Source organism: Neocloeon triangulifer, unplaced genomic scaffold, assembly GCF_031216515.1.
Source record: "Neocloeon triangulifer isolate White Clay Creek 2 clone unplaced genomic scaffold, ASM3121651v1 ptg000002l, whole genome shotgun sequence".
Classification (NCBI taxonomy): domain Eukaryota; kingdom Metazoa; phylum Arthropoda; class Insecta; order Ephemeroptera; family Baetidae; genus Neocloeon; species Neocloeon triangulifer.
In genome coordinates this window covers 8,839,036-8,863,045 of record NW_026775545.1, presented here as the reverse complement: position 1 = coordinate 8,863,045, position 24,010 = coordinate 8,839,036, and the positions used below count along the sequence as shown (strand labels likewise).

Sequence of the window (24,010 nt, the reverse complement as noted above, 5' to 3'; positions counted from 1 at the left end):
ATTAGAATGTTACCTTGGATACTGGCCAGGGTAGCTGCTGTCGGGAACACACAGCTCGGCCTGAAAAAGAGAGAAACGTTACACACAAAAATTTAAATAGTTTATGCTTTAACAAAAATCTTTTCATTTTTACAATATATACTTAATTTTGCCAATTGAATAGACAATTAATCACCATCCTATCAAAATTGAAACATCTTCTTGCTGTTTTTTGGCTTGATTTTTGGGGTTACAGATATACAAAATAATAATTAATAAATCAATATAAAATTATATTTTAAATTGTCTTCCCAGAGAATTGCAAACGTTTAACTTTCATAAAATTCTCTTTGTGCTTGGATTTTTAGATCTAGACACAGCTGGTGCGTAAATTTTGTGCCCACACTTGCGTCTAATTTGAGAAATGTGTTCACCAGCAGCAAAAGCACATCTCACAAAGGCTGAAAGGCACACACTACAGAGGCAAAACCACGCCGAGAGAGCATTTCACAGAGTCAAACGCTACTGTCCTACACACATTTATTTTCACAGAGGTGTGAATTTGGTATGTTTGCGCCGAGCACACATGACTAGGATGCTCACTTAATAATTCAATGTGCTAACTGATGGAAAACTTCAAAGGGTTCCGACGTGCCTTCTGTTTTGTTCGCCTGAAGATCTCCTGGGAAAAAGCTGTGCTGGTTGGTTATGCTTTTTAAGCCTTGAAAGAAACTCCGAATTAATCGCATAAATTGTTAATAATACTCATGTTAAAAAATAAACTGAAGTATTTAAAAACGTTAAATTACTTTTATCTTTCACGACTTTTTCATTATTTGATTATAAAAATAAAATAATAGATTTTTTTAAATTAACTTTTGATCCTTTTTTATTGATTCACCTTTACACAGTAGTAAGAAGATCTGATATTTGAAATTTAGTTGAAAAATTTTTATTTAATAAATAAATACATTTTTTATATTCAATCATCAGCATAGCAAAATGAAACAATTTTAAAATAAATAAGATTTCCTAATTTTGTTCGAGGTTATGTGCAAAGATGTAAAATGAATGAAATCTTAAAAATTATGTGAATTTTGAAGGAGAAAAATTGGGCTTCAAAATTAAAATTAATAAAATTTTGTAATAAAATTTTTGTTTAAATATCCAGCTCAATGATGAGAAACGAAAAATATATTTTGCAAACCTGAAATATTTTTATTTCTTGACAAACATAATATTTGCCCAAAAGGGTTTCTTGCTGAAACTGGTTGAAACATGATCTGTTTAGACTCTCTTTCTGCTATGAAGAAGAATTTTTCTTTTCGCTTTAATTTTTTTTAAGTTTCCATATCAAAATTTTCAGCATACACAAAAACTTTTGATTTTCAATTGGGGTATAAATGAAAAACAAACTTAAAAACGGATCATTTGGAATGCAATATTGTTTCAATTAACTTCATAGCCTCTAATTTATGCATGTAATTATTTGCAACAAATGGCAATTGGCTAAACTGAATGATGAATTTACGAGAGAACGCACGAGCCGCGGGCTGGAAAGGGTTAAGTGGTGCGGTGCTCGAGGGACACGCCTCGGCTGCTAGCAGCGGCGAGTGATAATTTAAACTGCCGGATGATTTAGATGGACGGCTCTCTCTCATTTGATATGCATTTTCTGTGAGCTCGTTGGTGTTTATTTTGAGAGAGGCGCGCGGTGCGTGCAATCGCTCTAGATATACACATAAGCGGGCCGCGCACCATAATGAGGCCCATGCAGAGCGAGAAAGAGCCTCCGAATGTAAACTGTGTGTGTATCGAAAACACTGCGCGCCACATTTATAAAAGGAACCCTTTGATCTTGGGCGGCGTGTTTGTGTGTGTGTGCACTGCTCTGACGTGACAACATCAGCCTCGTCTAATTGTATACAAAAAGAATCGACAGCCCGCTAAAGAAGCAAATTTCCAGCAGACTAGCTCGCGCAGGACATGAGATGTGATCATCCGAAACTTATGTTGGTCTAACAAATTATTTGAGAGAGGAAGAATAAGGGTCGGTGACTGCGCGCAATCGTCGCCTTTTCAAAACACAAATTTAAAAGATCAAAAAGGTGAACCGAAACCAAAACAGAATAGAAGAAAGGGAGTTTCAAAACATTTTTTTATTTTTTATTATTATTTGATAAACAAAATATTATACATATTATAGTTAAAGATAAAGTTTAAAATTAATTGGTGTTGCTATAATAATTTTTTTAGGGTGTCTTGGCCTGCGACCTTTTTGGGAATGCTGAAGGCAACACCAATTTTTTTTCTTTTTTTCTTTTTTTTTTGGCAGATTAATTGGGTTCAATGATACAAATTTTTAAAATTTTGACTCACCTGCTTGACAATTTGAACGGAATCGTGGTGTTTAATTTGAGGACCAAAGATCATGAACACAACGCCGCCTTCCTTCTGAGAATTTTCACCTGAAACAACTACAGGAGAGAAAATAATTAATTAATTGGGCTGTTCAAAATTACATAAGGGAGAAGCGCGTCACCGCGTTTTTTTAGAGCTGCGGCAATAAATCAATTATGAGTAAACAAATGATAATTAGCCACAAAAATTTCATCATGATAATAGAGAGGCTATTGTATTATGTAGTCAATTATAAATTAAAAAAATAAATAAACGTTATTTTTGCTTATACATTAGTTGGTTACAATTATCTTGAATTGTTCAAGATTTATACAGATTTATAGAAATAACAGACCAAAAAAGTTAAGTTTTCCTCAATCAATATGCAAACGTTATAAAAAAATGTAATTGATCATTTTTTTTCTAAAACTGTTAGTCATCATCATCAAATCAAATTTGATGAAAAAAAATAAAGTTTGCAATTTTTTTTTCACTTTTGTTGTTGGTTTTGTAACAGATATGCGAAACATTAACACAATGGTAGGTTTTATATTCCATAATTTATATATTATTACACTTGTGCTAATCTATTTTGGTTTTTGATTTTTCAACTTTCGTTTTAGCAAAATATTTTCCAGCAGTTGCAAGCAATGGTTTATTTTGGTCCAAAAATTAAAAAGTTCCCCTCGCAAACAATTCTTATTTATTGTTTTCAATAGAATTTAATTTTTTTCGCAAAAATTTTGACACGGAAAAATAAAAAAATTTATTATTAATTTTTTTAAATTTTATTTTAAATATTTTAATCTGGAAAAAATATTGAAAAAAAGACATTCAATTTAAGACTTGTTTTGTTTACAATAGTGAAAAAAGCTAGATTTTGTTAAAGCAGAATTGCACTGATATATCTTGGTAGAGATGCATGAAACCAATATAATGTGTTTCGTGATGCTTCGGAGTGACTCTCACACCGAAGCATCTTTGATAATTTGGGTCGCACGCATAAAGGCGGAAAAGGAAGCCGCGAATTACCAGCTGATTTCCCATGGTGCACAAGACGCGGCACCAACAAACGCGGGCGCAGAAAAGAAAGAAGCGACGTGTGCAATTATTGGCAAGCACCGTAAGAAAGGCGCGCGGAGGCTGAGATTTGTGCATCGCGTGAGGACCAGCCACTCTCATCCTTCAGGATGAGCCGGTTGTAAAAATATCTCGGCAATAAGTTGCGGGAAAAGTGAGGCACACACACCTCAGAGCGCTTGCAGTGCCGCTCACTTTATGGCCAGATAAAATAATCTTTTATTGCTTGTAAGTAATTTGTATTATAACAATAATTATGCCGTGATTTACTGCTCCTGCTCTCTACTTACTCAATGTAAACATTTACTTTTTGCCCGAATATTGAAAAATATATAAATTGTAGAAGTATTATTGGCAATATTTTTGCAATCTTCCTTATTTTAATTCTAAATTTGAGTCATAATTGGCTCATCAATAAATGCCCTGAAGGGAAATTGGTAATTAAATTAATTTATTAATAATAAATTAAGTTATAAACATGCCTCAAACTATATATTCATTATTTTTTTTCTATCAGGCTAAAAGACGTATAGTTAAGTTTCATGTTTTGTGCCCTTTTCTGTGCTCCAAGAAGGCAGGTTTTTTTAGGAGAATTTTTAAGTTTATTTAAAAAAATTCACATCATAATTTTTTAATGCAGTTTTGGTACAATACATTTTTTTATGTTTAGAAATAAAAATTAATTAAAATCTTCAAAGATAAAGCCTAACTGAAAAAATCATTAGATAAAATTTTAATTTTTTTCTTTATTAAAAGCGCAATGAGCAATTTCATATATTAATTCAGTATATAATAATAATAAAATTATAAAATCAATTATTACAACAATAAATGAAGATCAAATAATATGGAATTAAAATCTTATTCATCATAAATTTTAATAAAGAAAAAATATTTTATTTCAATAAATCAAGCAACTTTTGTAATAAACATAATAAACTCGTCAGAATAAAATAGTAATAATATTTTTTCCAACGCAAATTTAATTTTCTGAATTTTTAAAGGTATTGCCCCAGGAAAAGATCCTCCTGAGAGCTTCAGAAGTCATCGCATACGAAAGTCTATTTAAATTCTAACGGTGCTTGTGAGGAGAGATCCTATGATTAAAAAAAAGGATGCGACGGCTGTAAAACTCGAGCGACTGAAACATCGGCCTAATGAGAATTATGGCTTAAGGAAGATTGACAGGAAGTGCATTTCGCTAATCGTGCGGCTGCCGGCAAAATCTGTGAGACTAAAGTGCGAGCCGAGGTGCATTTGGCTGATCCCTATTTACGCCTCGTCCTCCAATACGGACCGGCCCCGAGGGCGGAGCGAGCCAAATCATGGTCGTCCACAGCGCTGTCGTCGGCACGGAAATCTCTCGAGTTACTCACAATCGATAGCGGACTCGCGGCAGCTCTCTTTTTCGGGACCAGAAACTCAATTATCTTAATTTACGCTCTCACCATATTTTATGAAACGGAGACACGCAGACTTGAATTTTTATTTTCGGCCTTGGACTATGGCATAAAAAGTTGGAAATTTTTAGATTAAGCAAGGAATATAAATGTCTGAAAAGTTAAAAATGCTAATTATGATTCAAAATTTATTATTCCCTCGGTATTTAAATCTTTAATCCGGATCATATACATAATTTATTTTTAAATCTCTCTAGGTAATAACGTAAAATTTTACATTAATATTAAGAGAATTTTTTTTTATTTTTTTTTTTTATGTTTGCTTATTTTTATTGATGGATCAGTATTTTTATAAAATCTCTTCAAGTAATATCTGATTTTCTTCCAAGTTCAGGAATTTATCAAATATGCTCAATTTTCTCTCTATAGCATGGGGTGCGCACTTACAGCCTGAAAGTGCGAGAACCGCGTGTCAATAACGTTCACCGCTGCGTTCTGTATAAAAGGGGCCCATTAAGAGGTTATTAAATGGCTTCTGATCGTTAATGCTTCTAAAGGGTTGTAAATATGCCCTGCAGGTAGTCCGCTCTCTGCTGCTCTATGCGTGATGCGCGCACACACACATACAAACATTTTGGAAGCACTTTTATGATGTGCTTATAAACTATGAGAAAAGAGTTTCGTCTACACCCCATGCATGACGGACCCTGTTTAGCTCCGCAACCCTCTTCAGCCGTCTTGGTTTATTTTTTACCGGATCATTTTCCAACAGCAACGAGAACTTTTATTGACATATAAATTGTTGGGAGAATTAATTTAAACAGTCGTTTGCAAGTACTTTATAATTTACAAATTTTCATAATGAATTTATGCGTTTTATTACAATGTAAATTTAGTATGATTTTAAAAGGAATTTTTCTTTTAACAAATTTTTGTTCTGATAAAACTGTGTAAATACAAGGCATTTTTTTTTTTTTAAATAATGAAAACCTAACCAATTTTTTCACTTCAAAATTAATACTCCTAACAAATAATAAGAATTACATACTATTGGTTAGAAAATTGATCCTTTTTTTAATTGCAATGCTTTTTTCAAATTAATTTTACAATTTTATAATAAAGGGAATGAAAAAACATATTATTTAATTCCATTTAAAAATATAGAAAATTTTTGTCCCGCCGAAAAGGGTTTTAAATTTTAAGCTTCAAAGCTTTTTAACGACGTGTTTGTCTGCCGCAGCTTTATATTTAACGTTTGTTTTGAAGAATTTCCGTTTCACACAAATTAAGTCATGCGCGCCAGGCATTTTTCGCCTCTCTCGCGTTAAATTTAAAGTCTGCACCCCCGTGTGCGTGCTCAGAGCCGAGCAAACACATACGCAGCATTATGTTTAATTGTACTTTAAATGTGTTACTTTTAATGCTATTTATTTAGACCGCGCGCCACGGTTCTACTATGAATGTCATTCACAGACGCAATAAAACTTTTTATAGCCATTTCAGAGGCTCATACTCATCATGCAGCATTTTTATCTGGCTCTCTCTCGCGGCGGGCACTTATTGAAAAACACAGCCCTTCCATTCATTGTCCAGTTGATGCACTTTTTTGCCCAAACCTTTTGCAATCCTCGGCCGGATTATCTCTCTGTTGGTTTAATTGGGTTCGCCACACGGCCGAGGGCGATAAAATAAAGGCAATCAGTGAAATTGCGGCCCAGGGACCAATTGCTTGCGGTCTCAATTAAGACGGGCTGCTGCCGTCGCTGCAAATATATATAAGAGAAGATGAAGAAGGTCCTCTCGCTCGGAGAGCTTGTGTCATTTGGGTCTCTTTCGCTTTCGCGCTGCTGATGAGAATGGAGCTATAAAAATTACAGCTCGGTGTGTGTGCGACCGCTGAGCAAACAACTTTGCACAATTACTTCTTGTTTCAACAAAAGAAAAAGGAACAGGCAAGACAAACACATGACTGCACGCAAAGCCTCAAAGGAGGCGGCGGCGTCGCCCACTCTCTCGCATTTTCGGCAGATTACACGCCAAAGAGCTTTTCTCAGAATCCCACCGCAGACAGGATAAGTCAGCAAAAATCTCAGAATAAAGAAAAATACAGAGAACAAAAGGGAGTGTGCAATTTGAAAAAAAGTTTGTAATTTTCGGATAAGTCAGAGGTGAGCTTGAGGCAAATATGCAACCTGCAAAACGTCAATGCAGGGCAATTTGCCAGAAACGGGGAATTTTTTTATAAAAAAAATAATACAAAAATATTTTCAATTGAAAACATTTTGCAAACATTTTACTTTTTGACTTAAAATGATTTCAAAATAATCTTCAACTGCTTTTAATGATCATTAATTTTTTAATTTAACATTATCTTTTTATTGTTATTTTTTATTTTAATTATATAATTTAAATTTAATCGTTTCAAATATTGCAATTTTCAAATTTTGTGCTTATAATTATCATCTTTTCTCTCAATTATATTAACTTGTATAATTTTGAATGTATAAATGATGTATCCCGTTAGGGCAGCAATTGCCTTTGAGATAGATCAATAAACACAATTTGCAACTATAATATAATAAGTATATATTACCTTTTTGGTGAAGACAAAACATAATATCAGATTATACAATCATTTGACTTTCATGGTCGCTGATACCAGCGTACAACTAAAATTATTTCTTAAATAATGTTCAATGTGAAAAAATAATTCAATTTAACAAGAGTGAAATTAGATTTAAAACTTCAACGTCAAAAAAATTTCAAAAAACTAATGAATTCAAAAAAATTGGAGTCTCCTCCTACCTGCCATAAGAAAAAGTTATTTATAATTATTTTAAATTTAAGTTTTTTTGTCTGAAAAGGAAAATTTGTCCCCGCATGCGGCAAACAATAATTTTAATATTTTTTTACAAATTATAATTCTGTAATTGTTCTTGATAATGCTTAAATAATTTTTATCAATGAAATATATTGACTATTTGCGAGCGACTCACCTAATAGCTTTCTAATGTGTATACCGCACCACTTCATCTCTTCACAACAAATGACTGTGCAACTCTAAAAATTAGCACCGCGACCTCCTCATATAGCTTATTTTCAACACCCATATGGATCACACGCTTCCCCTAGCTTAAACGTGAATGGCTGCTCTACTTTATATATTTATCAAAGAGCCGCATTAGTATTAGAAGAGAGACCCCCTTTGACTTTTCAGTGCATAGTCTTGTCTTTTGGCGCACACGTAAGGCCACATAGGTTGTCTGTCATAGCTGCGAGTTTTTCCTCAGAATTTACGATTGCGTCTCAAGTGCTTAGGTGTGAAGCGACGCATCGCCCCTCGGGGAATCCATATCGTGATCTTTCCGTATGGAGATTTGTTTCTCGCGCGTATGCACTCGCATGCTCCTTTGGCTTTCAGCTTCTCTGCTGTGACGAGGTGTGGAAAATTCATTTCAGACGTTCAGACACGCCAGCTTTCCGCTGCCAGTTTATTTATTTATTTACTCGCACACAAAACCAACTGACTCATAAATATTAAAATACACGCAGAGTCCATATTTCAAGAGAACTTTTGTGAAATGAGAAATAAGCAGCCATTTTTGTATAAACCGCCAGTTCTAATTTTGTGCTTGGAAAATGTAATGTAAATTGATGCCAACTGATTAATTTTTACATAATAAATGAAAAAATTACTGCATAAAAATTTTACAAATTGAAAAGGGAGAATTCTGCAATATTTTACAATTATGGAATAGCAGAATGAAAAATAATAATTTAAATCATCCCCTAATTTTTAATAAGATTTATATCGCTTTACAGCATCAATTTTATGAGTATTTAATTAATTCATAATTTTTAATTTTATATATTTTTCTGTTTTTACTCTCATTGCTATACTTTCATATTTCTCAATAGAAATTGCAGTTTTTATGATCATTGCATGTGAGGCTTTCATCTTTCATCAAGACAGTTTCTGGCAAATGTGGAAATTATTCACGCTGCCCCTCACAACAAAAGATCGACTGCTGTTCATTATCGAGGCATAATATATATAATAAAACGATTGTTAAGCCTGGTCTGCCTCAATCGCAGTGTATGGAACGGACTTTTTGTCCTCTTTCTCTGCTTATTTTTTTTTTTTTATCTTGCTGGTCATCTGTCACCCCCGATATTAAAGTGGCGGGCGAGACTGGCGACTAACAACAATAAAACGAAAGAAGAAAGTAAGTGCATGCATCACTAAAGCCAAAGAAATGAGCAGAAATTGGATGGCCGCGCAGCAACAGCAGGCCATGAGTTGCATTAGGGCGGCAAAAGTTGGCCGACCACAATTCCAAAGTTGATTATTGCGTGCTGCCTACGTGGCCGACGTACCGAGCAGCCATTTTCGCAGTTGGCCGAGAATTATATTTTTATATTATTGCAGGCCACGGAGGCGCGGATGAGAAGAACTCATAAATCGAGAGCCGCTCATGCCCTTAATTGGGCGAGGCGCTTATTATGCAGCGCTCGTGCCGCTGCTTGCACGGAGATGCACGTCTGCTTTAATGAGCTACTGGCCAATTAGGCCGGAATCCAAACTGACATAGTGGAGTAATTTCTTAGGGAGAGAAGGCGGCTGCAATGAAACTTGATTAAGAATCCAGCTGCAGCTTATAGAAGAGCTCAAGTCCGAAAGAAAGTTAAAATGAAAATGAAGAAAAAAAAATGTATGCTCAAGTATGAAAATTGATCATTTTTAGACTCAATAAATGTGATAAATTTAGACAATTTCTGGATCACTTGATAATGATTTTCTAATCGTATGACTCCAGTTAGGAAAGTCAAAAAAACGTATGCATTATTTATTAATATACATCATTAAAATTTACAAATTAAGAGGATAACAAAAATGAAATCATCGCTAAAGGAAATAAAACAATTAAAATGAATATATTCTTAATTTAAAGTTATAAATAAATTAAAAGATAGCATATTGCAAAATTAAGTAACAAAAAGTATTTTTAGTAGTAAAATTAAACGTTTACATTTTAAAATAAATAATTTTAATTACGTGAAGTAGAATTTGATAGTTATTTTCAGTAAATATAAGCAAATTTTGTCCATTGAAATTTTGCTACAAATTTAAAATTTATTTCCCCTCGCTGTAAGTAATAACGTGTATTGAAGATGCTTGACACACTCGTGAGCAGCACCTTTTCATTCCAGTGGCAGCGTGAACGGGTTGCCATGACAACCCATCCGCTGGTGCGGTGCTGCTGAAGGGGTGCGGCGGGGAATCAAACCCAGCACCCCGCACCTCCTAGCGCTGCCTCCAAGCCTGGTGTGAAAAATACTGGGAATGCAACATGTGCTACGAATAACGTAAAATTTTCGCGGGCCTCATTTCCAAAATTGCCAAAAAAGAAAGAAAACAACAAGCCCGCCACCCAAATTTTAATCTTATTATGCACCAAAAATTTAATTATAAAAAAATTAAATAAAAATAGATTAAAAATGAATTAAATATTTGAAATTTGTCAGTAAATAATTAAAAACGTCATAAAATAAGTATATTTGCGAATAATTTTGGCAAATATCAATCGGCAGCATTGCGAATTGACGCCTGCCGTGCCGAGGCGCACCGAGTGTATCGATCTCGGCCTGGTAGGCGGCACCAGAGAGCACAATTTCGAATTTTCGCGCCTATACGCGACGTCACCGGTGTGTGTGAGGTCAGCGGCTGGCGCGTCATCGTTCGCGAAACTCGGGTGCACTTGCAAAAAAGTGCATATAGTGCAGCTAGGCGAGGTGCAGCGCGTCTAGTTTCACACTACCAGGATCACTGTTTCATGCTGCGGCAAGAGGTGGATTTTCGCGTCCGCGAGTCTAGGATGCAATATTTAATTGCACAAGAAGGAGTGGGAACATTGCAAAAGCCGCATGCACCGCGAGGGTGGTGGGAGGAGTGCAGTCAGGGGGCGACAGGTGGGGTGCTGGGTGGTGTTCTTGCCCAGCTCCTCTCCTCTTCTTCTCCATCACTTTTATATGTATTGTTGGATAAAAATATTAATGTTAAATCAATCCACGAGCCAAGTGGACGCAACACATGCGAATTCGCGAATTTTGTGTGGCACAGATTTTCAGAAATATTTTCAGGTATATATGCAGAAATATTTTCCAAATTACAAAAGGTGTTGGCGTGGTACTTGCAAATTTCAGACAAATAATTAAATGAGTATAATTTCAGAGATTCTGTGCCAATTTTTAATTTAGCTGAATATTGATTTTAAATAATTAAGCATATAAACTATTTTTTTTTTTTTTAAATTAAAACTGATATTTTTTTAAGTACGTATAATAATGTTTCGTTAAAAAAATGGTTTTTGCTCAAGCTTTTTATTTTTTGCAACTAGATCCAAGTTTGACCTTGGCTGTTGCAAAATTTTTCATCTAAAAATTTCTACACTTTTATTTTGTACACATCAAGTGAACAGTTTTGGAAAGTTTGAGCACAACAAACAACGTCTCGAATTTTATCATCAAAATAATGAAGCTACAGCCGCGCACGTGGTGCTGAAAGACCGGCTAATCAGCGTTTTATCCATTTGTGTGTCATCGTGTCCGCGACCCTGGCACGTGCGTCCGTCTTGAGCGCCGATCGGCTCTCTCGATATCGCAAATGCACTCTCTAGTTACTTGCGTGCAGCGAGCGCCTATTCATTTGAATATGCATGCACTGCGCACAGACCGGTTCTCTTTCAAGCGCCAAGGCTGCGGACTCGTCTCGTGGGGCGTGACGTCATCGTTTCAGCAAATGCAGCATTGCACTTTGTACGGAATGCAAATGCAATCATGCTTGTCGAGCGAGGCAGCACGCGCGTCTGATGCTCGGCTTTGAAGAATTTGCTTACTGCTGTTTATTTCGACTTCATCGTAAACGTCCAGAAAAAAATTGTGATGTTGGCCAATTTAAATAAATTGATAAATAAAAAGGAAAAATCAACAAATTGCATGTGACGATTCAGGAAAAAAAATACTGTATTGGTTCTAATTGTAAGTAGTATGCAGCAAACAAAAACGCGTTACACATATTTTCAAAGATCTTTTTTTTCATTTAAAATTTTTTAAACAATTAAATAAATTTTTTTTTTCAATTTTAAATTTTTTGTATAAATATAAACGTGATTTATTGTTAGTTTTATATACATAAGCATTTATATTTTTTATTTTTAATAATAAATAAATATTAAATTGAATTAATAAATAGTTTGTTTAATTAATTATACTGTTTATGTACAAAATTTTTGAACAAATATAAATTTAATTTTTAGTGCAGCCGCCATTTCATTAAAAATAATAAATTTTACCTATGAGTTATTCACAACTTCACAAAGTCAGACAATAAGACTCAACCACTTGCTGAAAATTCTATGGCTGCATGTATTTAATTGAAGACATAATTTATTTCTTTCTTTTGGATAGTGCATGAGTGCCACAAATATCATCCAAAATTAAAATCTAGAGTGCAAAAAATCATAATAACATTCGCATTTTAGTGATCTATTACAATATTATAAATCTTGTTCATCGTGAGTTAAAATAAATCAAAATATATTCCAACATTTAATTTAAATTAATTTTAAATTTTTGCACCTGCATCCCAGTATCCTAAATGCAGAGGAGCACACACAAAAAACAAGATCTGAGTATTTTCCGTTCTCCTCTCCAGAATTCACTCAGCGGCAGTCAATGGGGCGGCGATTTTGCAGTATGCGCGCGATTTGCTTTTTATTGTGCGTCATCAAAACAACCATCGGAACCGCAGAGAAGAATAAGTGGCGGCGCAGCGAAAAATAAATAATGCCACTCGCCGCACAACAAATCCGGCCCAGAGACGTTTATTATTATTTTTTTATAAAATAAAAGAGAGGAGGATGTTGCGAGAGAGATTTCCTTGTTTTAGTGTAAAGGCTCGCTCGGAATGATGTGGAGCGCAGAGAGAGAAAGAAAGAAATCTTTTGGGAAAGAAAACTATACACCCGCGGCTCTGAGGGTATCAGCTTGTTTTGAAATCCTAGCTGAGTGGACATAAAGTGTGTCCATCAACGTGCTCAAGCCCTATCATTTCAGATTATTCTATTCAGCGTGGGACAGACAAGGAATCTCCTATATTATTCTTGTGAGAAAAAACCAATGGAGGATTATTGAAAAAAAAAATGGAATTCTCTTTCAGCTTTATAAAATGTTATAAGCAAGTGCAGCGTGGATATGGAAATTATTGAATTTTTACATAAAAAAATCAATAAGCATTCATCAATATATGTATTTTTTTTAAATTTAATTTCATGATTTAAAAAAAATCCCGACCCAGTGCGCACAGCATTGCTCGACTAACGTTCGTTTGATATTGGCCAGCGTGCAACGCCGAACATCGGTCGCTTGCAACGCGCGGTCATTCAATTGTTCACACGGCCGATGTCGGCCGGTTGTCAGTGCGCGTTGAACGGACTGACGATCGGCTGACATCCAATCGTCATTTTCATCTTTCAATTATTTTTTGTGCTTTTTTCTTAATTAATGGGTAGTCGCAAAACTTAAAGTCCACAAAATTTCAAGTTCAAATATTATTTAATGGATAAAACTTGTACTTACAAAAATGAACAGTGAAATTTGCAAATATTCACAATTAAATCACTTTAACTATTGGTCCATAACGCACGATGATTGTTTGTAAATCACACACTAGTTGGTCCTTTATGCATTACTAGGAATTAATTTAACGGTGAAATCACAACCATTATATATCAGCTAGTTGCCCCAAACTCATGGATGTCGTTTTTCCATTTATCTGAAATTTGATTTCAAGGAAATTATTAGATGGGATGGATTATTAAAAAAAACTTATAAAAAATGCCAACAAATGGTAATGGAACATAAAGAGAATAAATATCTTCAAAATCTACCTTGATTAATTTGAAATTCCATGAACTGCATATTTCTCCTTGTATGTTGTGTCATTAGGAACGTAAATTGCACACTAAATGTTTTGATGCAAACGCGATTACTTCGATAATTAGAGATTTTCGGTGGAAAAATTCTTGATGATGTCCGCAGTCCGATCCAAACAAGACTCAACCAAAACGTGGTTGATGATTGATGACTTGAGAGCCCTAGCGCGACCTCTGGTGATTGTCCGGCGGTTGCCGATGGCCTGCAATCATCGGACAACCTGCCCGCAACCTGTGGGAGAGGTTAGCTCCCGCGCCACCAACTTTTCTTTAAGTCCCATCAATTGCATGTGAAGACGTCCAAGCATTGCATTTCAGTTGCACGCCGGCGTGCAACTGCAACCACCGAGCAATGAGGACGTCTGTCCGACAAAGATTTGATGTCAGTCGAGCAATAGCTGTGCGCGCTGGGGAGAAGTTTTTTGTTTTGTTATTGATGTTTTTATAAAAAAATATTTTTCTAGCTCATTGCTGATGTATTTGAAACAGACCTGTTCTTTTTCCACCATTCGAGGCGACCATGCACGTTTTTTCTCTCTCTCGTGGCTTTGCGTTGGGGAAAGGCCTGCACCCTCACGCAAGAAAAACAATGCGAGCGGCAGGGGTGTGAGAAAGGGAATTTTCCTGTTGCTCTACGCGCGTAGATATATATTTATCTGATGATGAGGCCGGGGGTGGAATAACAAACAAAAGCCTCCTGTGAGATGACTGTGCTCCCACGGCGTCAAAATGACTGCCAAAGGCGCAGTCTGATTTTTTTTTTATTGAATAATTCCAACCACGTCGTGCTGCCGCGGCCATTTATTTATCCTGTCCATCCATCATTTCGCGCACGCGGCGCAGCATTCGAATTGCGTTTTTATTCAAAATATCCCAAAACCCCCCTTTACACACACACGTGCGTTCGCGAGAAAAAAAATCAATTCCAGATTTTCACACTCGCTGCATAAAATAACGCAGCGTGTGTGGGCAAAGAGCAGGGTGGGGCTCGTTAATCGCACAATTTACACCGAGCCTGCATTAAATTTTTAATTAAGAGCGTAAATTACAAATATTACGACTTGTCACAATTTTAAAAGAATGAGTGAAAAGAAACAGGAGCGCCTCACCGTGTTTTTTGTCGGCTACGGGCGTTGAGATTTACGAGGAGAAAGTTTGTTTACAGCGCGGTGTGGTTTCCTGCGCGTTATGTTTTTTTTGTACCTGACGCTGCTGCAACCCTTCTGCTTCCAACCCGTATGACCTTAATCGACGGGATGACCCAAATTTGGTAACGAAAATACTAATAAAAAAATGAGTATTGTTCGCGTCAGAGAAATCGCAGCTGCTGGACCAGCGCTCTTCAACAAAAGTTGAGTCAGTCTTTCGAAATTCTTCGAGGCGTCTGAAAGCTTCTGACACAGGTCGCGATACATCATCTACTATTATAATTTAAAAGGTAGGTTTTATTTACTTTCAATCAATATAAGAAACCTATAAATATAATTAAGTAGGGCCATTCTCTCGATTTTTCTTATTTTCATAATTATTTGTAGACCTTATATATTATTTATTGTTTTTATTAATGTGATTAATTAAAAAAAAAGTGGAGACGGTACCACAATTATTATTTTTTTTTCGTAAAGTGGAAGTTAAAATTTCCCTCACTAGCTGAAATCTTTGAATCAACTTGAAAATATTTCCATTTTCATTCTTAGGTTTTATTGAATCTACAATTTATATCAAAGATTCAAGTTGTTTCAAGTCGATACCAAATCTCAAATCTGCCACGTTTGCACGCATAGAAAAGGGGGAATTTAGGCAACCGGCTGGACGCGCATGCATCTCCAGGCAGCGTGAAACTTCCAAAAAAGGGGGGCCTCGCGAGGCATATGACAATTTTTTTTCGCTCTCGCGTCTCAATATCCATAAAACCTGAATTGGAAAAATAAAGTTTGCATTTTAAACACTCTCCCGGGAGGTGAAATAAACTCGAGAGAGAAATTTCGCCTCACCATCTTGGCGCGCAGTCATTATACGGTCGAGCCACGATTATGCGCCGAACACACCGAAACAGACTCGCTCCATAAATTGGGAATGAGATTGGCGGCGGCGTGAGAGGCAGGAAAAAAATCGGAGGGAGTCTGGGCAAAAAAAAATCATGAATAGAGATTAGATATTAAGAGAGGTGCACGTGATTATTCCTTATTTGCACTCGAGACATGACAATCTGTACGAGTGGCGGAGGTGTGTGGTGGAGCCTGTGTGAGTTGCGATGGGACCAGGCGTCTATAAAAAACTCGTAAAAAGTTAATTTTACGAGACAGCACATAACGTCGTCATCCTTTGGAGCACCAAAAAGCATGCAGCAATAACCAACAAACACATCACAACTGCTTTTCCTTCGACTAGAGTGTGTTTTGATTTTCCAGCGCCATTTCTAGACAAACAAGACGGGCGCACGCAGAGGCGGGTGGTGATCGGCCAGTTTTTATTTCTTTTTAAATATTTTGAACTCACACAGAACGAGAAGTAAAAAAAGTACTTGTCTTAAAAAGTTTATAATTTTACTTTTAACAAATATTTTCTCTTTTTGCAAGCTTAATTATTTTTTAACTCAATAATATACAAAGCAAATGAAATAATTTTACATTTTTATGAAAATTTTATTTTACCATAATTTTCTTTTAAAATTTAATGCGGTTTAACAATGATAATTTTTATTATTTTCATTAGTTAACAGATTAGTTATAGATCATGAATTTGAATATTTTTTTATTATATTTATCCAGCTCAAGTTTAGAGACACAGACAATGGTGAGAGCCTTACACAATGCTATAATTTTCGGCGTAATCTTCAGTTTCAGTAAATTTATTTGGCATTATTAATATCTAAAATAATTAGATATCAAAAGTTGTTCTTTCACTAGGCACGGAGTCTCTTATAAAAAGTAGCATATAATAATACAATAGAAGAAACATCCAAAAGCATCCAGCGTTTTTCCCTTTATAATCATACAAAAAATTTGGAGTGTGAATAATTAATAGAAAAATAATCATTTGTTTATCATTATGAGTTCTTTTCAATTTAATAAATTCTCATTCATGTTCTTTGCTGTCAAGTGGTCTATTCTTGTACGTTAGCGTTCGACTGTCAGAAATTCATGTTCTTCTTATCAGTACCAGATAATTTCAGGGGGGGGGGGGGGGGAAACTGTTTAAAATTCATCTTTTTGCAAAAATTTAGCTTACAAAAGGTTTTTACCATCCAAGAAAAAAATATACATTTTTTTTATAAATCAGTTGTTTGAGCTTCGGGGCTAAAAAAGAAAAATTTCATATGACCGTGCAGCCCCTCTGCGTGACGCGTGCGTTCAGTTGGTGAGAAGGGCGAGTTGGCCCACACCCAACGAGCAGCGCGGATTCATTTACAAGAAAGGTTGGTCTCACTTGGTGTGAGCGAGAGAGAGACCAGCAGATAAATCGATAATATTTGCACTTGGCTGCTGCGAACGAAGGCGTCGCCCTTCTAAATATAAAGAGGGTGGGCGACTCTCAGACGGACTGCTGCACGGGGCGTTAAGCTGCCAAATGAAAAGATTTGCTCCGAGCCGATGGCCTCACGTCAGCTATCAAACCGACTCTAATATCCGAGCGGCGAGGCGAGAGGGGCTCGCAGGTGGCAATGCTTTGGGATATGCAACCCGCACGACTCAATCGCATCACGCTTTGCTCTGCTGCGGCAATTTTGCTGATCTTTGCTTAGACTTCCAACATTACTTTCCTATGTGAAATACAAAGAAACAAGGTCTTGTTGGATTGAAAAGATTTCAAATAATTTATAAAATTTAGTAATTTGCAACAATTACTCTGGCAATATATTTCATTTTTCCTCAAGATTATAAGAAGTTGTAATTCCATGGATTTTTTTAAATCAAATTTTTTCATGAAATTTTGAAATTTGAAAATATAGAGGCGTGTGTGTCGATGAAAATGTCAACGCCTCGTGTGATGGTGTTAAGTGCACTGGCAGAATGTATGTATGCCTCTTATTTCTCTAATGCCCGGAGCAGCAGCGCAGGCATGCATGCTTTTCTTTATCGAATCAATTTCCTCCAGGCACATGCAGCCGAGGGCGAGCGGGCAGACATTTTAATTCCATCAGAGTTGTTGCTCATGCTCTCGGCGACGGAACTCGTTTCACGTGTGTGGGGAGATGAAAATAACAGATCCGACCGGGCAGGAAAGTTGTTTTTCTCTGCGAGATGCAAATCGCCAGATTATTCTCCTAAAAGTAGTGTAATATCGCGAGCAAGCTGAGCGAAGGGGAACCGTAAAGCGACGAGTTTTTATGCTTGGCCATCATGAGATACGACGGTGATTCTCTCAGGTGGATGGCTCCTCACTTTAATGTAACTAAAAGGATGAAAAAATGTCCTTCGGCCAGATTTGCATACAAATGAAGAGTGATTTGGGGATTAGATCAAAGTATAAATTCGCCGAAAATGAGACCAGATTCCTTAAAAAAAAATATTTTTTCAGTTGAAAATTTCCATGCTGACCTCAGATGAAGGTTGCTAAAATAAAATACTTTTGAATGCTTAAAGAACTAAAAGAATTCTAAAAGTCGTCAAGTAAAGAGAGAGAAAATATAAAAATAGGTGTATACAAACATTTTATCTTTGTATACATAAAAAAAACTCAACACACATAAATAATATATTTTAGAAAATAATTATAATTAATTTTGTGTTATATCATTTTGTTTGAAATCCTAAAAATCTAAAAAAAAAATTAAATTATTAAATATTTTTATCTCTGGGTCACTCTGGGTATAATTTTGAATTCTTTCAAAAGTTTTCCCACAAGAAAAGTTAATTTCCTGCTCAAAAAATGGAAATGCAAACGAACTGAAAAGTTTTAAGACTTTAAAGACGGTTTTTCATCGTTGAGCGGCGGAGAAAGAAAGAAATCTCTCGCTGCAAACTTTGTTCATCAAAATAGTTTTGATGCCTCGCCAGGCAGAGAGAAAAATGCTTTTCATTTCGGGGGTTCGTCGCTGGTTGTTTTCTGCTCTCTCTCTCGTTGCGGCATTCCTGCTGTTTTGGCTCTGGTCTGTGTTTTTGTTCGCCCGCTTCATAAACTTCCTCTTTCCCCTTTAACTCCATCAAAAATATAACGCGCCCGCTCCATTACCGCAGCAGCCGAGAGAGAGCAGAGAAAAGAGCGCGCGTTATTACACAACTTGAAATAGACTTTCGGAATCAACGACATGTACTCGCAGCACACGCTGTGCGAAATCATTTCCCGAAGCGAAAAAGCACCGAGCGAGGGACCGAGGGTGGCAAAGAGCATTTTTGTGCCGCACCGACCACTTTCCGGCCGCCGCCGCAAAAAGCTTCCCTCCTCTCTTTTCATTTTCATGCAGCGCACCGAGAGTAATTACACGCTCCAAAGGTGCGCTATTATTTTTCTCTTCCATACAAATGGCGTTTAATTTACGACTCCCAACTGAGTTTAGATGGAAAAATTTATCAGCCGAGGGACAATTTAATTAAGCACTCGGTGCACGCACAGAGTGGACGTTTGGATTATAAAAAAAGCTGCAAAAAATGCGCGCGGTCCCCTTTTTGGCATTTCGGAATTAATAAAATTGCTTTAAAACGCAGACAATTATTTTTGCAAACCATAAAATTCTTAGAAAGATATAGAGAATTTTAATTACTCTGGAAAAAATATTTTTATATAAATGACGATTGCAATTCCGAGAGTTCATAAATTCTCCAAGTAAATAAATCAACCGCGTTTAATTATTTTATCCTTGCAAGTTGCTGTCGATAAATTTTCTAATGACAATTTATTGCTCCTGACTCGATTTAGAGCGACCATCTGCGGGGTAGTGATGGCGGCCGTCGTTGGCTCGGCGCCGCACTCGCGTCTCTCTCGGAAGCGCGCGCCATTTTGCTCCGATATATCCACCATGCTCGCGGAGTTCTAAGTTCGATTCACATCCCAAATTGGGCCCGAGATTCGCCCACCACACTCGGCTTCCGTGTTTTAATGATGATCCAGCACCTGAGGCCAGATTGCGGTGCAGATAAAAGAAATTAAATGCACATCAAATTTAACGACCGCTGCTCTTTCGGGTGCGCGCCTCTGTGAGAAATTCACTCAGCGCACACACAATGCCATCACGTAATTGCTGTTAGTACAAGCAAATAAAGCGAGAGAGTGCGATAGCCATCGCATTTAGCACCCGTCGACAGTGTAATAATTATAATGATAATCATGCATGCCGTGCCAGACTTCAAATCGGCTTAATACATAATTTAAATTCAAAAGACGGTTGTTAAAAAAAAAAATTGAGAGTTGCGTTTGGAATTTTTTGCCAATAATGATTCTTTTTTTAAATTCATGGAAAGTGATACACGCTTGGATAAGATCAAAAGTGTGGTTGACAGGGCACTGGAGTTTTTTTTTCTTGTACATAATCGTTCTCTGAGGTCACTCCTTGAGGCCAAAATTTTATTGCCTATTACTAAGTTACAAGTTGTAAAAATGCACGGAATTTACTGCTCCACAGTATAACTTGGTGATATTACTATATAGCCGCTGTCAAAACTGAAAGAGGAATTAAAGAAACGTATATGTAATGCTTGGGAATCAAAGAGCTAATGATGTAGCCGGACTCCATTTTTATAAATCTCACGGAGCATAATATAAATAATTCCACCTTTATATCACGTGTAGCACTCCCACTGTCCACTCTTCAAGTCGGATAAACGCCAGGACCACCCAGATTCCGATTGTAAATTTTAATTAGCACGCAGGTCACGGGCAAAAAGCGCGGACGCTGGCAGAATGGCAACTTTTCGATGAGGCTCTGCTCTTTCCTTGATGTTTTCAACGTCTGAAAAGGGCTGACGAAAAGTATGCAAATAAAAATTCAGACTCCTTTTTTTAATTAGGAGATAATTTTAGAGCCGACCGCCAGGCAGATGTTATAAAATGTTACTTTTGATAATTTATATGACGGAAAAAATCACCTGCTGACCTCGAATTAAGGTAGGATTCTATGGTATATAATTAAATTATTTACAATCTTAATTTAGTCCGGCTGAAAGTATAAATTTTAAAGCATAGAAAGAAGTATATATTAAAATTTCTTAATCATAGGCTTTTATTAATTGAGAGGTCGATTTATTTTTTATTTTTGTAAAAATGAACTCATTCTTCCTTTCTCGTTCATTAATTTTTTGGAATTTTTTTATATGACGTGGGCACATCAGCTGTTTCGCTGTGGTATAGTTTGTGAGCGTTCAAAAAGCCATATACACTCTCGCACAGACACCTTAACCTAAGGTAACAAATCGTAAAACCATTATAAAAAGAGTTAACTGCCGCGAATAAAAACAGATTTAGTGGCGATGATGGCCTTTTATTATGATCATCATTGCTCTTGTGGGCGGCGGAGCGAAATATTGTTGAGTATATTTTCTGCGTGCGCGTCTCGTCGCCTCTCGCGCGGGACCATCAAAAACAAAAAAATAATAGTGGCAGTGGCACAGCCATAGAGCACTAACACGCAGGCAGATCTGGATTTCAGGTATAGCAACAAACGCACGCCACGCTACTCAAAGTATAAATAATAAAAAAGTTTAAGGGTTTCTGAGTGTGAGTTACACGCATTTATTATTGGCGGCCATTAAAATTAAAAATGGCTGTAAAACACAACTAAACAGAAGTGTTAAAGGCCTCTTTATAGATTAATAAAACGGCGTTTAAAATAATAATAATTCTCGGCGGTGGCGGCAAAACACACTAATGTATTATTATGTTGCTGAGAGTGTGTGTTTGTGAAAGAGCTGCCATTATTGCCTCAATTTTTATTGATGTGTTACGACGACCATCAATCACTTCTGACGAACACTTAATTAGCGTCTCGAACCCATTAAACTTTTTAAAACTGTTGCTCGCAGAAAAGCAGGAAGATCTGTTTTAAATGGTCTTTCGCTCATTGTCCGAGCAGAGGGGAAAATGTTTAAGACTTGAATCCCGGCAGAAATCAAGAATGCCAATTCCAAGTCTGTCTAAGAATTTCTTTTTAAAATTTATGAAAAATTTGTTTGTTAAAAACTAAAAAAAAATGGAAAAATGAGAATGAAAAATAAATGCAATTTAATTGGAATAAAAACACAAATCTCATCCACATTTTAAAATTAAATTTTAGAAATAAACAATATTTGTTAAAATAAATTTCCATATCAAAATCAATTTCCAAAATGGATGGTATATTTAAATCTAATATACCGCAAGGTGAGAAATTTGTTATATTTAATCTAACGCGACTCTGGTATTTATATTTTATTAATCAAATCTCAAATATAAACTTTTCAATTGGTTTTCCTCTAATGATTTACGTGGAAAAGCATCCGTTGAAAGGCTCAAGAAAGCCTATCTCTGTCGTGACGAGCCGTTAGTTTTCGTTTCCTTGCACACTCCATAGATATCAGCTCGAGCCGAAGCGCAAATATTTGCCAATAGTCTAGCTGCCCCATTTCTGATCCCTCCGAGTTCAATTTTCAATATAAACCCTGCAAGCAATATATTCTGCGTTTGCTGTCACCAGGCGGGCAAACGAACGTGAGCAAGTAGTGATCCCTGCTGTGAATTTGGATCAAGTGGCGCGCAGGGTAATGTATTCCGAGCCGCAGCCATCATATCAGTATGCAAAGTAATCCCTGATGGCTGATAACGATCGTCTCATTTGGCGTTGCTGAGAAAACACCATAAAAAGCAGCCAATCTAATAAGCCGGCAGATGGATTTGGAAAAGCTGATGTATAAAAAAGGATCCGATGCACCGGATATTGGATTCGAATCGATCTAAATGCAGCGACCTCTCTTTTTTAATATGCAGCTGAGAGGAGGCTAATCTTCTGTCGGCGTCGGATGGAAATAAACTTCTCCGCCGAGGCCCAAAATGGAGCTCAAAACTGGTTTCGTTTGAACGGAGAGAAAATAAGAGAGCTCGTGGCGCAAAAGAAACGAGATTTTCTCAAACGACACTGATTTTAATAACAAAAGAAAAATGGCCGTAAATGTGTCATCAACGAGTTATTAGTTCAAGTGCTCGCAGAAAGGGTTACATTTTAATTTAACAGCCTTAACGACTGCTTTTATCTTCTTGCACAGAAAAGGGGCGAAGTGGTTTTTTTCCGCATCTCCTTTTATATGAAACTTTTGGACAGAATTGAAATTAAGTGGGGTGTGTGACATAAATTTCATAATTCTCTTTTGCATCACACTAAGTTGCGTGCCATTTCAGCAGTTGAAGTGCTGACGTGTATTTTATTCTCATGTATAAAACGCGCAGACGGCAGCTCTACTCTCTTTCTATTGCGAAAAGCCAATAAAAACGGATTCCACTGGAAAGTCGCGAAGGTTGGCCGCTTTTTAAATTACGAGACCGGGTATCTTTGATCTGGCTCAGAGACATTGTACGTCGCTAATCCCATACCAGTGTATGAGTAATATAATGTACCTTTCCTGAAAAAAAAAATGCCACCCTCCATTAAATAAATTGAAGCAATAAAATCATAAAAGTTATCTGCTTTAATGCTTAAATACTGTCAGCTCGGAATATAAGAGCATTAATTTAAAATGTTTTATCTTTCATATTCCGCGTGTAAAATGAGAGAAACGCATGTTCCGCCAATTTTCCCGAAGCTAAACATATAGGGAGAGGAGAGACAGAAAGAGCCCCTTGACTTGCAGAGCTGCAACCTGGTGAGCGTCGATGCAATAGGGTTGCATACCAACAGGCGTTCTAGATTGAAATAATTTAATTCGCATATTAGACTAAAAATTACTATCAAAAATTAATTAAATTTGTATAATTAGTTTTGTAAAATTTTATTTATCGGTTTAAAAGTATACAAATAAATTTTGGTAACAAATAAGAAAAGTAATAATATAATAAATTTAAAAAAAAAATATTTCAAATTTTCAAGAGTTGATTCAATAAATGATTCAAGGAAAAGCAGACGTTAAATTCAATTCACCACGAATTATTTTAAACTTAGCAAAAAGATTTATAAAGGTGGAAGTTCAAAAGAAAAAATATATTTGAAATGTCCCTTCACACAGAAATTTTTTAATCTTTTTTACTTCCGTTTCT

General features: G+C 36.2%; 1 protein-coding gene and 1 long non-coding RNA gene across 6 annotated transcripts in view; one reads left to right on the top strand and one right to left on the bottom strand.

The window, feature by feature from the left end:
- Positions 1 to 24,010, bottom strand: part of LOC132205162 (homeobox protein abdominal-B) — a 102,757-nt gene that overhangs the window by 11,349 nt on the left and 67,398 nt on the right. For 3 of the 5 annotated variants that reach the window (XM_059634065.1, XM_059634066.1, XM_059634068.1), the window contains 2 exons: positions 2,359 to 2,456; positions 14 to 60 (listed from right to left, as the gene is read on the bottom strand). The gene's annotated coding sequence lies outside the window, so the exon portion shown is untranslated. The remainder of the gene's footprint in view (positions 1 to 13; positions 61 to 2,358; positions 2,457 to 24,010) is intronic. The other 2 variants (XM_059634067.1, XM_059634069.1) reach the window with 1 other exon arrangement.
- Positions 8,106 to 9,447, top strand: LOC132205421 (uncharacterized). Its single transcript, XR_009442701.1, has 3 exons — positions 8,106 to 8,226; positions 8,281 to 8,298; positions 9,289 to 9,447. It is a non-coding gene; the product is annotated as an uncharacterized LOC132205421 (long non-coding RNA).